Genomic DNA, 13,662 nt, shown 5'->3' with positions numbered 1-13,662 from the left:
CATTTCTGTCTCTGAATTTCTATGCACACAGTTGTGATCTTTTGGATTGTATATTATAATAAAATAAGATTTCTTGTGATACACAGATATAGCAAAAAACATGATGAGCAAAAATTTGGTAAACAATGCATCTGGCATCTAGTAGATGTCTACCCTAAGTAATGTGGTCAACAATAGAGACTATAAAATACTGCAAGCATTTTAAGTCTTATGCATTGTTGAACTAATGTTTTATTGGACAAGACACTCAAATAAGCAAGAATTAACGTTATCCTACAGCACTGAATGAGAATGAAAAGTTTAGACAAGTTCAACAAACAGAAATATGTGAATTATTGTGGAGGTGTTATTTAAAAAGCAAGAAGGCATATTATTTTTACTTCTTTATCACAAAATGATGAGAGCAAAAGTAGAATTTAAAAAATGATGTTAAAGCAATTAAAAAATATATTAATGAAATAATGTGCCAACCATAGTGAAATAGTGGCAAAGGGATTCTGCCAGGTAAAAGCAACTTAGAGGAGAACGAACTGTACATGAGTATGAAAGGAGGAATCAGAGCAACCTTAAGACATAATGCAGGATTCTGGGTTGCTGTGTTCTTGGGATGTTATACAGGAATTCAGGAAGAAATAGAGAGAAAATCAAACTTCATTTAAAAATTCAGAGATAAAGCAGAAACTAACACACCATTGTAAAGCAATTATACTCCAATAAAGATGTTAAAAAAATACAAAATAAAAAAGAATAAAAGTTCAGAGATAGGATTAAATAATTAATTAAGTTAAATTAAACTAATTTATTCAGTAAAATAAGACTATTAAGCAATGTTATGGGGCTTACTTGTAAGAAATTTACAGTAAAAACAGTGTTGCACCAAGTAATTTCTCCTTACCTATAAATATTTATTTACTTTTGTGAAACAATATCTTGAAAACAAGTATTTTGAACAAATTTTATAAAACTGAACAAGTAATTGTTTTACATGTACCAGTAATTAAAACTGTGTCTTTTTATATCTATAGAACATAATTCTGTAGAAGCAACATAAAAATGATAAGTAATTATTTTATTTTACATCAATAATTCTTTGAGTGCTGAAGTATGAGGTATGAATTTCTTCTACTACTTTGCATAACTATAAACATGTCAGTGTGTTATAAAATTGGCAATTTTAAGCACATCCTTTTAAAAATATTCATAGTTCTATGTTTAACGTTATGCTTATTTATAGCCAGTTACTTTCACATCGTGTGTAGGTGCCATTTAACTACTTTAAAATTATTGATAATTTTAAAAAGCTTTAAAAGCAAATAAAATTAGGGTTTATTATACTTAATTATCAATTGATAGAGTTAATGTGATGAATTAAAAAAAAAATTCTACCACCTAGTGGATAATTGCCATTAGTTTTTTTTCTAAATATCAAAAAATACTTTATTTTTATTTATTTATTTTGTAAACATCTTTATTGGAGTATAATTGCTTTACATTGGTGTGTTAATTTCTGCTATAATACAAAGTAAATCAGCTATACATATACATATATCCCCATATCTCTTCCCTCTTGCATCTCCCTCCCACCTTCCCTATCCCACCCCTCTAGGTGGTCACAAAGCACTGAGCTAATCTCCCTGTGCTATGTGGCTGCTTCACACTAGTTATCTATTTTACATTTGCTAGTATATATTACTCCATGCCACTCTCTTTGTCCCAGCTTACCCTTCCCCCTCCCTGTGTCCTCAAATCCATTCTCTACATCTGTGTCTTTATTCCTGTACTGCGCCTAGGTCTTCATAATCTTTTTTTTTAGCTTCCATATATATGTGTTAGCATACAGTATTTGTTTTTCTCTTTCTGACTTACTTTACTCTGTATGACAGACTCCAGGTCCATACATCTCACTACAAATAATTCAATTTCATTTCTTTTTATGGGTGAGTAATATTCCATTGTATATATGTGCCACATCTTCTGTATCTAATCACCTGTCAATGGACACAGGTTGTTCTATGTCCTAGCTATTGTAAATAGAGCTGCTATGAACATTGTGTACATGACTCTTTTTAAATTATGTTTTTCTCAGAGTATATGCCCAGTAGTGGGATTCCTGGGTCATATAGTAGTTCTATTTTTAGTTTCTTAAGGAACCTCCATACTGTTCTCCATAGTGGGTGTATCAATTTACACTCCCATCAACAGTGCAAGAGGGTTCCCTTTCTCCACACCCTCTCCAGCATTTATTGTTTGTAGATTTTTTGATGATGGCCATTCTGACTGGTGTGAGGTGATACCTCGTTGCAGTTCTGATTTGCATTTCTCTAATGATTAGTGATGTTGAGCATCTTTTCATGTGTTTGTTGGCAATCTGTGTATCTCCTTGGGAGAAATGTCTATTTAGGTCTTCTGCCCATTTTTGGACTGGATTGTTTGTTTTTTTGATATTGAGCTGTATGAGCTGCTTGTAAATTTTGGAGATTAATCCTTTGTCATTTGCTTCATTTGCAAATATGTTCTCCCATTCTAAGGGTTGTCTTTTCATCTTGCTTATGGTTTCCTTTGCTGTGAAAAAGCTTTTAAGTTTCATTAGGTCCCATTTGTTTATTTTTGTTTTTATTTCCATTTCTCTAGGAGGTGGGTCAAAAACGATCTTGCTGTGCTTTACGTCACAGAGTATTCTGCCTATGTTTTCCACTAAGAGTTTCATAGTGTCTGGCCTGACATTTAGGTCTTTAATCCATTTTGAGTTTATTTTTGGGTATGGTGTTAGGGAGTGTTCCAATTTCATTCATTTACATGTAGCTGTCCAGTTTTCTCAGCACCACTTATTAAAGAAGCTGTCTTTTCTCCATTGTACATTCTTGCCTCCTTTATCAAAAATAAGTTGACCATATGTGTGTGGTTTATCTCTGGGATTTCTATCCTCTTCCATTGATCCATATTTCTGTTTTTGTGCCAGTACCATACTGTCTTGATTACTGTAGCTTCATAGTATAGTCTGAGGTAAGGCAGCCTGATTCCTCCAGCTCCGTATTTCTTTCTCAAGATTGCTTTGGCTTTTCGGGGTCTTTTGTGTTTCCATACAAATTGTGAAATTTTTTGTTCTAGTTCTGTGAAAAATGCTATTGATAGTTTGATAGGGATTGCATTGAATCTGTAGATTGCTTTGGATAGTATAGTCATTCTCACAATGTTGATTCTTCCAATCCAAGAACATGGTATATCTCTCCATCAGTTTGTATCATCTTTAATTTCTTTCATCAGTGTCTTATAGTTTCCTGCATACAGGTCTTTTGTCTCCTTTGGTAGGTTTATTCCTAGGTATTTTATTCTTTTCATTGCAGTGGTAAATGGGAGTGTTTCCTTAATTTATCTTTCAGATTTTTCATCATTAGTGTATAAGAATGCAAGAGATTTCTGTGCATTAATTTGTATCCTGATACTTTACGAAATTCATTGATTAGCTCTAGTAGTTTTCTGGTAGCATCTTTAGGATTCTCTATGTATTGTATCATGTCATCTGCAAAGAGTGACAACTTTACTTCTTTTCTGATTTGGAATCCTTCTATTTGTTTTTCTTCTCTGACTGCTGTGGCTAAAACTTCCAAAACTACGTTGAATAATAGTGGTGAGAGTGGGTAACCTTGTCTTGTTCCTGATCTTAGTGGAAATGATTTCAGTTTTTCACCATTGAGAATGATGTTGGCTGCAGGTTTGTCATATATGGCCTTTATTATGTTGAAGAAAGTTTTCTCTATGACTACTTTCTGGAGGGTTTTTATCATAAATGGGTGTTGAATTTTGTTGAAAGCTTTTTCTGCCTCTATTGAGATTATTATATGGCTTTTCTCCTTCAATTGTTAATATGATGTATCACATAGATTGATTTGCATATATGGAAGAATCCTTGCATTCCTGGTATATCCCCACTTGATCATGGTGTATGATCCTTTTCATGTGCTGTTGGATTCTGTTTGCTAGTATTCTGTTGAGGATTTTTTGCATCTATGTTCATCAGTGATATTGGCCTGTAGTTTTCTTTCTTTTTGACATCTTTGGTTTTGATATCAGGGTATGGTGACCTTGTAAAGTGACTTTGGGAGTGTTCCTTCCTCCTCTGCTATATTTTGAAAGAGTTTGAGAAGGATAGGTGTTAGCTCTCCTCTAAATATTTGATAGAATTCTCCTGTGAAACCATCTGGTCTTGGGCTTTTGTTTGTGAGAAGATTTTTAATCACAGTCTCAATTTTACTGCTTGTGATTGGCCGGTTCATATTTTCTATTTCTTCCTGGTTCATTCTTGGAAGATTGTGCTTTTCTAAAGTTGTCCATTTCTTCCAGGTTGTCCATTTTATTGGCATATAGTTGCTTGTAGTAATCTCTCATGATCCTTTGCATTTCTGCAGTGTCAGTTGTTACTTCTCCTTTTTCATTTCTTATTCTTTGATTTGATTCTTCTCCTTTTCTTGATGAGTCTGGCTAATGGTTTATCAATTTTGTTTATCTTCTCAAAGCACCAGCTTTTAGTTTTATTGATCTTTGCTATTGTTTTCTTCATTTTTCATTTATTTCTGATCTGATCTTTATGATTTCTTTCCTTCTGCTAACTTTGGGTTTTTTTGGTTCTTCTTTCTCTAATTGCTTTAGGTGTAAGGTTAGTTTGTTTATTTGAGATGTTTCTTGTTTCTTAAGGTAGGATTGTATTGCTATAAACTTCCCCTTTAGAACTGCTTTTGCTGCATCCCATATGTTTTGTGTTGTCGTGTTTTCATTGTCATGTGTTTCTAGGTATTGTTTGATTTCTTCTTTGATTTCTTCAGTGATCTCTTGGTTATTAAGTAGTGTATTGTTTAGCCTCAATGTATTTGTATTTTTTACAGATTTTTTTCCTGTAATTCATATCTAGTCTCATAGCATTGTGGTCGGAAAAGATGCTTGATACAGTTTCAATTTTCTTAAATTTACCAAGACTTGATTTGTGAACCAAGATGTGATCTATCCTGCAGAATGTTTCATGAGCACTTGAGAAGAAAGTGTATTCTGTTGTTTTTGAGTGGAATTTCCTGTAAATATCAGTTACTTCCATGTGTCATTTAAAGCTTGTGTTTCCTTATTTATTTTCATTTTAGATGATCTGTCCATTGGTGAAAGTGGGGTGTTAAGGTCCTCTACTATGATTGTGTTACTGTCAATTGCCCCTTTTATTGCTGTTAGCATTTGCCTTATGTATTGAGGTGCTCCTATGATGGGTGTGTAAATATTTACAATTGTTCTATCTTCTTGGATTAATCCCTTAATCATTACGTAGTGTCCTTCTTTGTGTCTTGTAATAGTTTTTATTTTTAAGTCTATTTTCTCTGATATGAGAATTGCTACTTCAGCTTTCATTTGATTTCCATTTGCATGGAATATCTTTTTCCATCCTCTCACTTTCAGTCTGTATGTGTCCCTATATCTGAAGTGTGTCTCTTGTGAACAGCATATATACAGGTCTTGTTTTTGTAACCATTCAGCCTGTCTATGTCTTTTGATTGGAGAATTTAATCCATTTACATTTAAGGTAATTATCAATATGTACGCTCCTATTACCATTTTTTAATTGTTTTGAATTTATTATTGTAGGTCTTTTCCTTCCCTGTGTTTCCTGCCTAGAGAATTTCCTTTAGCATTTGTTGTAAAGCTGATTTGGTGGTGCTGAATTCTCTTACCTTTTGCTTGTCTGTAGAGGTTTTAATTTCTCTGTCAAATTCTAATGAGATCCTTGCTGGGTACAGTAACCTTGGTTGTAGGTTTTTCCCTTTCATCACTTTAAATATGTCCTGCCACTCCCTTCTGGCTTGCAGAGTTTCTGCTGAAAGATCAGCTGTTAACCTTATCGGGATTCCCTTGTACATTATTTGTTATTTTTCCCTTGCTGATTTTAATATTTTTTCTTTGTATTTAATTTTTGATAGTTTGATTAGTATATGTCTTGGTGTGTTTCTCCTTGGATTTATCCTGTATGGGACTCTCTGTGCTTCCTGGACTTGATTAACTATTTCCTTTCCCACATTAGGGAAGTTTTCAACTATCATCTCTTCAAATATTTTCTCAGTCCCTTCTTTTTCTCTTCTTCTTCTGGAACCCCTATACTTCGAATGTTGGTGCATTTAATGTTGTCCCTGAGGCCTCTGAGATTGTCCTCAATTCTTTTCATTCTTTTATCTTTATTCTGCTCTGCAGTAGTTTTTTTCCAGTATTTTACCTTCCAAATCACTTATCCGTTCTTCTGCCTCAATTATTCTTCTATTGATTCCTTCTAGAGAATTTTTAATTTCATTTATTGTGGTTTTTATCACTGTTTGCTTGCTCTTTAGTTCTTCTAGTTCCTTGTTAAATGTTTCTTTTGTTTTCTCCATTCTAGTTCCAAGATTTTGGGTCATCTTTACTATAATTACTCTGAATTCTTTTTCATGTAGACTGCCTATTTCCTCTTCATTTGTTTGGCCTGGTGGTTTTTTACCTTGCTCCTTCATCTGCTGTGTGTTTCTCTGTCTTCTCATTTTGCTTAACTTACTGTATTTGGGGTCTCCTTTTCGCAGGCTGCACGTTCGTAGTTCCTGTTGTTTTTGGTGTCTGCCCCCAGTGGCTAATGTTGGTTCAGTGGGTTGTTTAGGCTTCCTGGTGGAGGGGACTGGTGCCTGTGTTCTGGAGGATAAGCCTGGATCTTGTCTTTCTGGTGGGCAGGATAACATCCGGTGGTGTGTTCTGGGGTGTCTGTGACCTTATTATGATTTTAGGCAGCCTCTGTGTTAATGGGTTGGGTCATATTCCTGTCTTGCTAGTTGTTTAGCATAGAGTGTCCAGCACTGTAGCTTGCTGGTTGTTGACAGGAGCTGGTTCTTAGTGTTGAGATGGAGATGTCTGGGAGAGTTTCGCCATTTACTGTTACGTGGACCTGGGAGGTCTCTGGCGGACCAATGTCCTGAACTCGTCCCTCCCACCACCGAGGCACAGGGCTGACACCCGGCTGGAGCAGAAAGACCCTGTCAGCCACATGACTCAGAAGAGAAGGGAGAAAGAAAGAAAGAAAGAAAGGAAGAAAGAAAGAAAGAAAGAAAGAAAGAAAGAAAGAAAGAAAGAAAGAAAGAAAGAAAGAAAGAAAGAAAGGAAGAAAGAAAAGAGAGAGAGAGGGAGGGAGGGAGGGAGGGAGGAAGGAAGGAAAGAAAGAAAGAAAGGAAAGAAAGGAGGAAAGGAGGAAAGAAGGAAAGAGAGAGAGGGAGAGAGGGAGAGAGGGAGAGAGGGAGGGAGGGAGGGAGGAAGGAAGGAAGAAGAAAGAAAGAGAAAGAAAATAAAATTTAAAAGTTATTAAAAGAAAAAATTATTCAAATTTTTTTAAATTAAAAAGTAATTTAAAAACATAGAAAGAAGAGAGCAAACCAAAAATCAAATCCACAAATATAAGAAGTGCTAAAAACTCTACTAAAAAAAAAAAAAAAAACGGAAAGAGAGCCCTTGGACAAATGGTAAAAGCAAAGGTATACAGAGAAACTCACACAAAGAAGCATACACATACACACTCACAAAAAGGGAATATGGAAAAATACATATATATCATTGCTCCCAAAGTGTACCGCCTCAATTTTGGGAATGATTCATTGTCTATTCAACTATTCCAGAGATTCAGGGTTCATCAAGTTGATTGTGGAGATTTAATCCGGTGCTCCTGAGGCTGCTGGGAGATTTCCCTTTCTCTTCTTTGTTCGCACAGCTCCTGGGGTTCAGCTTTGGATTTGGCCCCACCTCTGCATGTAGGTCGCCTGAGGACATCTGCTCTTCTTGCAGACAGGGCGGGGTTAAAGCAGCAGCTGATTCGGGGTCTCTGGCTCACTCAGGCCAGGGGAAGGGAGGGGTACGAATGCGGGGCGAGCCTGCGGCGGCAGAGGCCAGCGTGATGTTGCACGAGCCTGAGGCGCGCCGTGCGTTCTCCCTGGGAAGCTGTCCCTGGATCACATGACCCTGGCAGTGGCGGGCTGCACAGGCTCCCGGAAGGGGAGGTTTGGATAGTGACCTGTGCTTGTACACAGGCTTCTTGGTTGTGGCAGCAGCAGCCTTAGCGTCTCACGCCCGTCTCTGGGGTCCGCGCTTTTAGCCGCAGCTCGCGCCCGTCTCTGGAGGTCCTTTAAGCAGCGCTCTTAATCCCCTCTCCTCGCGCACCAGGAAACAAAGAGGCAAGAAAAAGTTTCTTGCGTCTTCGGCAGGTCCAGACTTTTCCCCGGACTCCCTCCCTGCCAGCCGTGGCGCACTAGCCCCCTGCAGGCTGTGTTCACGCCGCCAACCCCAGTTCTCTCCCAGCGCTCCGACCAAAGCCCGAGCCTCAGCTCCCAGCCACCGCCCGCCCTGGCGGGTGAACAGACAAGCCTCTCGGGCAGGTGAGTGCCGGTTGATCCTCTGTGTGGGAATCTCTCCGCTTTGTCCTCTTCACCCCTGTGGCTGTGCTCTCCTCCGCGGCTTGGAAGCTTTCCCCCTCAGCCACCCAGTCTCAGCCTGCGAAGGGCCTTCCTAGTGTGTGGAAACCTTTCCTCCTTCACAGCTCCCTTCCACTGGTGCAGGTCCGTTCCCTATTCTTTTGGCTCTGTTTTTCTTTTGCCCTACCCAGGTACAAGGGGAGTTTCTTGCCTTTTGGAGAGTCTGAGGTCTTCTGCCAGCGTTCAGTAGGTGTTCTGTAGGAGTTGTTCCACATGTAGATGTATTTCTGATGTATTTGTGGGGAGGAAGGTGATTTCCACATCTCACTCCTCCGCCATCTTGAAGGTCTCCAAAAAAGCCGTTAGCTTTTGACATGCAGTCTTCCAACCCATAATTTGTATGTTTCATATACACATATTAGAGAACTGTTTGTAGAATATGATCCAATTTTATACAAATTGGACACTGTCTATACTTAAATTATGATCTTAGATGGATATCCACATACAGCTTTTATTTAAAACATATAGTTTAGGGGCTTCCCTGGTGGCGCAGTGGTTGAGAATCTGCCTGCTAATTCAGGGGACACGGGTTCGAGCCCTGGTCTGGGAGGATCCCACATGACGCGGAGCAACTAGGCCCGTGAGCCACAACTACTGAGCCTGCGTGTCTGGAGCCTGTGCTCCGCAACAAGAGAGGCTGCGATAATGAGAGGCCCGCGCACCGCAATGAAGAGTGGACCCCGCTTGCCACAACTAGAGAAAGCCCTCGCACAGAAACGAAGACCCAACACAGCAAAAATAAATAAATTAATAAACTCCTACCCCCAACATCTTAATATATATATATAGTTTATAACTTTTTTATTATTTTTCAACTTAATATGTTCTTTCAATACTAGAAATTGAGTACTGCATTTTTTAAATGAAAGATCTTTAGAAAAAAATTTATCATTGTCATCATTAAAATATAAATAAAATATTTAAATGTATATATAAATGTGTGTTTGCGTGCATGTATTATAGATGCATGTATGTATACATGCAAATTCAAATCATGGGTCTGTATATATACTTGGATAACCAGGATTGATCTAGTAATGTGTTTAATCATTTTTTAACCTATGCTCTTTAGACTTACCTTTGAATCACTGTTATTTGAAAATCAAATGCAAGTTTGCATGTGTAACAGTTGGCATCCTGTTTATACTGATTATAGACTGCTTGGAATTCTTGAGAGATTATATAATAACTGAAAGAAAAAAAACCCTCAAAACCTCAAAAGTAAAGTGAGCGTATAACAGAAGCTTTTAGAAAATAAGTTTTGCCCTGTTTGAAGACATTGTCAGTTATACTAAGGGCAAATATTACACTTTATAAGAAAAATATCAATTGTGTGCACCTGATCACACAGTTTGTGGCAGAGAAATGCTTTGAAAGAGGGAATTAAACCTCTGTGCCAGATAGTGTTATTTGCAGTAGAGAATGGTTTATAAAAGAAAGTGGAGTTAAAATGAAACTTAAAAAGAAAAGACCAAGTGCTGACATAGATACCTAGGTTTTGGAGCTTTCGTTCATTGTTTGTGGGAATGCAAAATGGTTGGCCACTTTGGAAAACAGTTTGGCAATTTGTTATAAAGTTAAACTGATGTCAACTGTATGATTAAAATTTGAAGTTTTTGCTCATGCAAAAACATCTATACAAATGTTTATAGTAGCTTTGTTTATAATTACTAAATTTAAAAAAAAAGTTTAACTGGTGATTGGATAACAAACTGTATTACATCTATATAATGGAATACTGCTTAACAGTAAAAAGGAACAAACAGTTAATACATATTTATAATAGGATAGATGAATCTACATGGCAATTTAGTGAAAGTGGCCACATTCAAAAAGCTACATACTGAATGATTCCATTTATATAAATACAATGGTTGCCTGTGATTGGGAGTGTGAGAAGGACTGGTTATAAAGTGGCAGCACAAGCAAATTTCTTGGAGTAGTGGAACTACTCTTTATCTTGACTGTGGTGAAAGAGACATGTCTCTGTGTATTTGTCAAAGCTCACTAGAACTTATAACAAAAATAGTGAATTTTAGGTGTAAATTAGATAAATACATACATAGAAACATTGATAAAAAGGAAACATAATTTTTAAGACAGTGATCAAGCCTACTCTTCTTCTTTATTCATAATATCTTGAATGCAAATTCCATTGTTCTTGAGAATATAAATTGGTAAATGAGTGCCAATGTTATAACATAATAGAGTGAGTACAGTTTTAAGAACAGAAAGTTGAATTTCCATTAAGATATTATAGATGTGTAACCTTGAGAAAGTAACTGCCTTGATTTAAGTATTTATAAGTATGCATGTTAATTAAAGGTAATAATGCCTACAATCAATTTTTGAAAAGATTCAAATAATTTTGATGCCTAGCAAATAGCAGGAACTTTTAAAATACTTATTTTGTAATTATTTTATTTTATTACTCTTGTTAGTAGTAATAATAACTATGTAACTATTATTTTAAATTGGATGCCAAAATGAATATACTAATGTGAACCACAGTGAAACTTCGCTCTCTATAAAGAATGAGAAACTAACCCAAAAGAAAATTTGCAGTTATTAGTACTTTAGAGTGCAAGCTCTAACAATCTTCTCAATGTAGGAGGAAAATAACCTAATGTCATTTTATTGATATAATACACATGTGATATCTAGTACTCATGGTATTTAAATGGCCATGTAGAGTTGGAGGATTGTGTTTTTAGTGCAACCGTTTATGTCAACTAACCTGAGATCTTAAATTCTTCTATAGTAAAAGAACTGCTGTCTTACTGAGACTTTTGTTTGTTACTATTTTGTATCTACGGTGATTTTATCACTTTTTTCTAAAATACTTTTGGGCTAAATTTTATCAAAAGAACAGAAAAAATGGCTTTTGTTAAAGAATCGGAAATGATAGAAATGTGTATCCACCAATTATTTATCATTTGTCTATAAAACTTAACTCCCTGAAAAGCACTTATATCATTGTTAACGGAAATGATAATGTCTGTCCTTGTTTAAAAATTCACTCTATTCCTAACTTTTCTCTTAAAAATATTAGCACAAACTGCTTCTTTAGTCCTGTTGTCCTTCTGATGCTTTATCATTTAGGATATATACTTTTAAAATCCAAAATAGTAGTGGAATTTTCAAGATACTGATTTAGATCTCTTACCTAAAAGGATTCTGGAGGTTGAAACCCAAGTATGTTAATGGACGCTCCATGGACATCAGGAATCCAGCATCTTCCTCTTTTTTGTTTTTCAACACTTCTCTGCCTTCCTTAGTGAGTGGTTACGATTTTCAGCACCAAATTACTATTTCAAGGAAAAAGAAGGATTGTATGTGAAAGGTAAAATACATCTCTCCCAACTTTGATAATCCCTTTTAAACAACTTTTTTTTTTTAAGTTCCACTCAGCGGTTTCCCTGGTGGCACAGTGCTTAGGAATCTGTCTGCCAATGCAGGGGACACGAGTTCGAGCTCCAGTCCAGGAAAATCTCACATGCCGCCAAGCAACTAGGCCCATGCTTTACAACTACTGAGCCTGCACTCTAGAGCCCGCAAGCCACAACTACTGAAGCTTGCGCACCTAGAGCCCGTGATCTACAACAAGAGAAGCCACCACAATGAGAAGCCCACACAATGCAATAAAGAGGAGCCCCTGCTCACCGCAACTGGAGAAAGCCTGAGCACAGCAACAAAGACCCAACGCAGCCAAAAATAAAATTTAAAAAAAAAAGACCTTTCTCTTAAAAATAAATAAATAAAAATAAAGTTCCACTCAGTTAGTCTTCCTTTCATTCCTTTAGTCATCTTACCTGCAAAGGAAGATGTAAAATATCACTTATTAACTGTGCTAAAATCAATGTCTCATTAGTCGCATTCATCCTTGCCAAAGGGGGACAACCACAAGATCATATCCAGTTACTCAATGAAGCCCAATGTCTTTTATATCTGGTGCTGGGTAGCTCTTGATATCAGATATAGATGTGGCTCTTCATATTTGTAACCCAGAAACTAAAGTTCCATTTATCTGCTCATAAAATATTCATTCCAAGATGGGAGATGAGAATAACCTCAAAAAACTCTTAGTTAGTAAAATGGAAAATGAAAAGTGAATACCATTTACTAGTTCTGAGCAATAATCAGTCTTCCTTTTACAGAAATGGAGAGAACTGATACTCACTTGTTTTCCATTAAGCAAGTACGCATGACACATATGAATACTTAAAGATGATTGAATCTGTCACAAAATTCATGCTCAATTAATATGTATTTGAAGAATAAATAAAGTATCTAAGTAGAAAGATATATTGGGTTTGTTTGGTTTCAGTGGGACAGGAGAATAAAATTTATATTTGAATTGTATACTGGCTAAGAATCAGGCTTTTAAAAATAAATAGCAGGCTTCCTATAATTAAATATTTATTATTAAGTGATAATTTATAGCACTTTTAGAAACTGCATTAATTAGATTTAGACTTTCAGCTGAAGAACATCTCTCTGATGATGTAGTAAAATCTTTCATGAAAGATGTTGGGAGACAAAAGACTGAAATTGAAAGATACAGAAAATCAATTGTGTTATATTGTTATATTTACAATGACTATGATATTAATCATTGTATATATATTTAACATATATACAATGTTCATCATTGTTACTAATAATAATACTCATTTGATTTAGAGAGTTAAAATGTGTTCTATATATTTTTATGCTCAAAGCATTAAGCCATTCTTTCTTTGGTGTAGAAATACTCAATAATTCACTAGTTATTAATGATTAGTACATTATGAATTCCACTTACCATACTACTCTCTTATATAATTACTGTATAGTATGAACCCTAGCCTACTGTACATGCTCTAATAAATATTATCTTTTGGTGGTCTTCCTGTAATAGTCTTAATATCTTTGAGCTTCCTTTATACAGTTTTGTCTTTGGGTCTCTCACATCCCCCCTCCCAAACTTGTTTTAGCAAGAAGGGAAGGGAAATGAAGATAAATAGACATCGTCTGCCCTTTTACAAGGTGACAAACATTCTCTATTAAATAATCCATGGTTTCCTACAAGTGGAAAATTAGGTGATACATTAGGTACAGTGAACAAAATTTCCAGTTTTGTTAATCTGGATCTCATTCAAACCTCTACTCT

Source organism: Globicephala melas, chromosome 14 (genome assembly GCF_963455315.2).
Source record: "Globicephala melas chromosome 14, mGloMel1.2, whole genome shotgun sequence".
NCBI classification, from domain to species: Eukaryota; Metazoa; Chordata; class Mammalia; order Artiodactyla; family Delphinidae; genus Globicephala; species Globicephala melas.
This window is presented reverse-complemented; position numbering follows the sequence as displayed.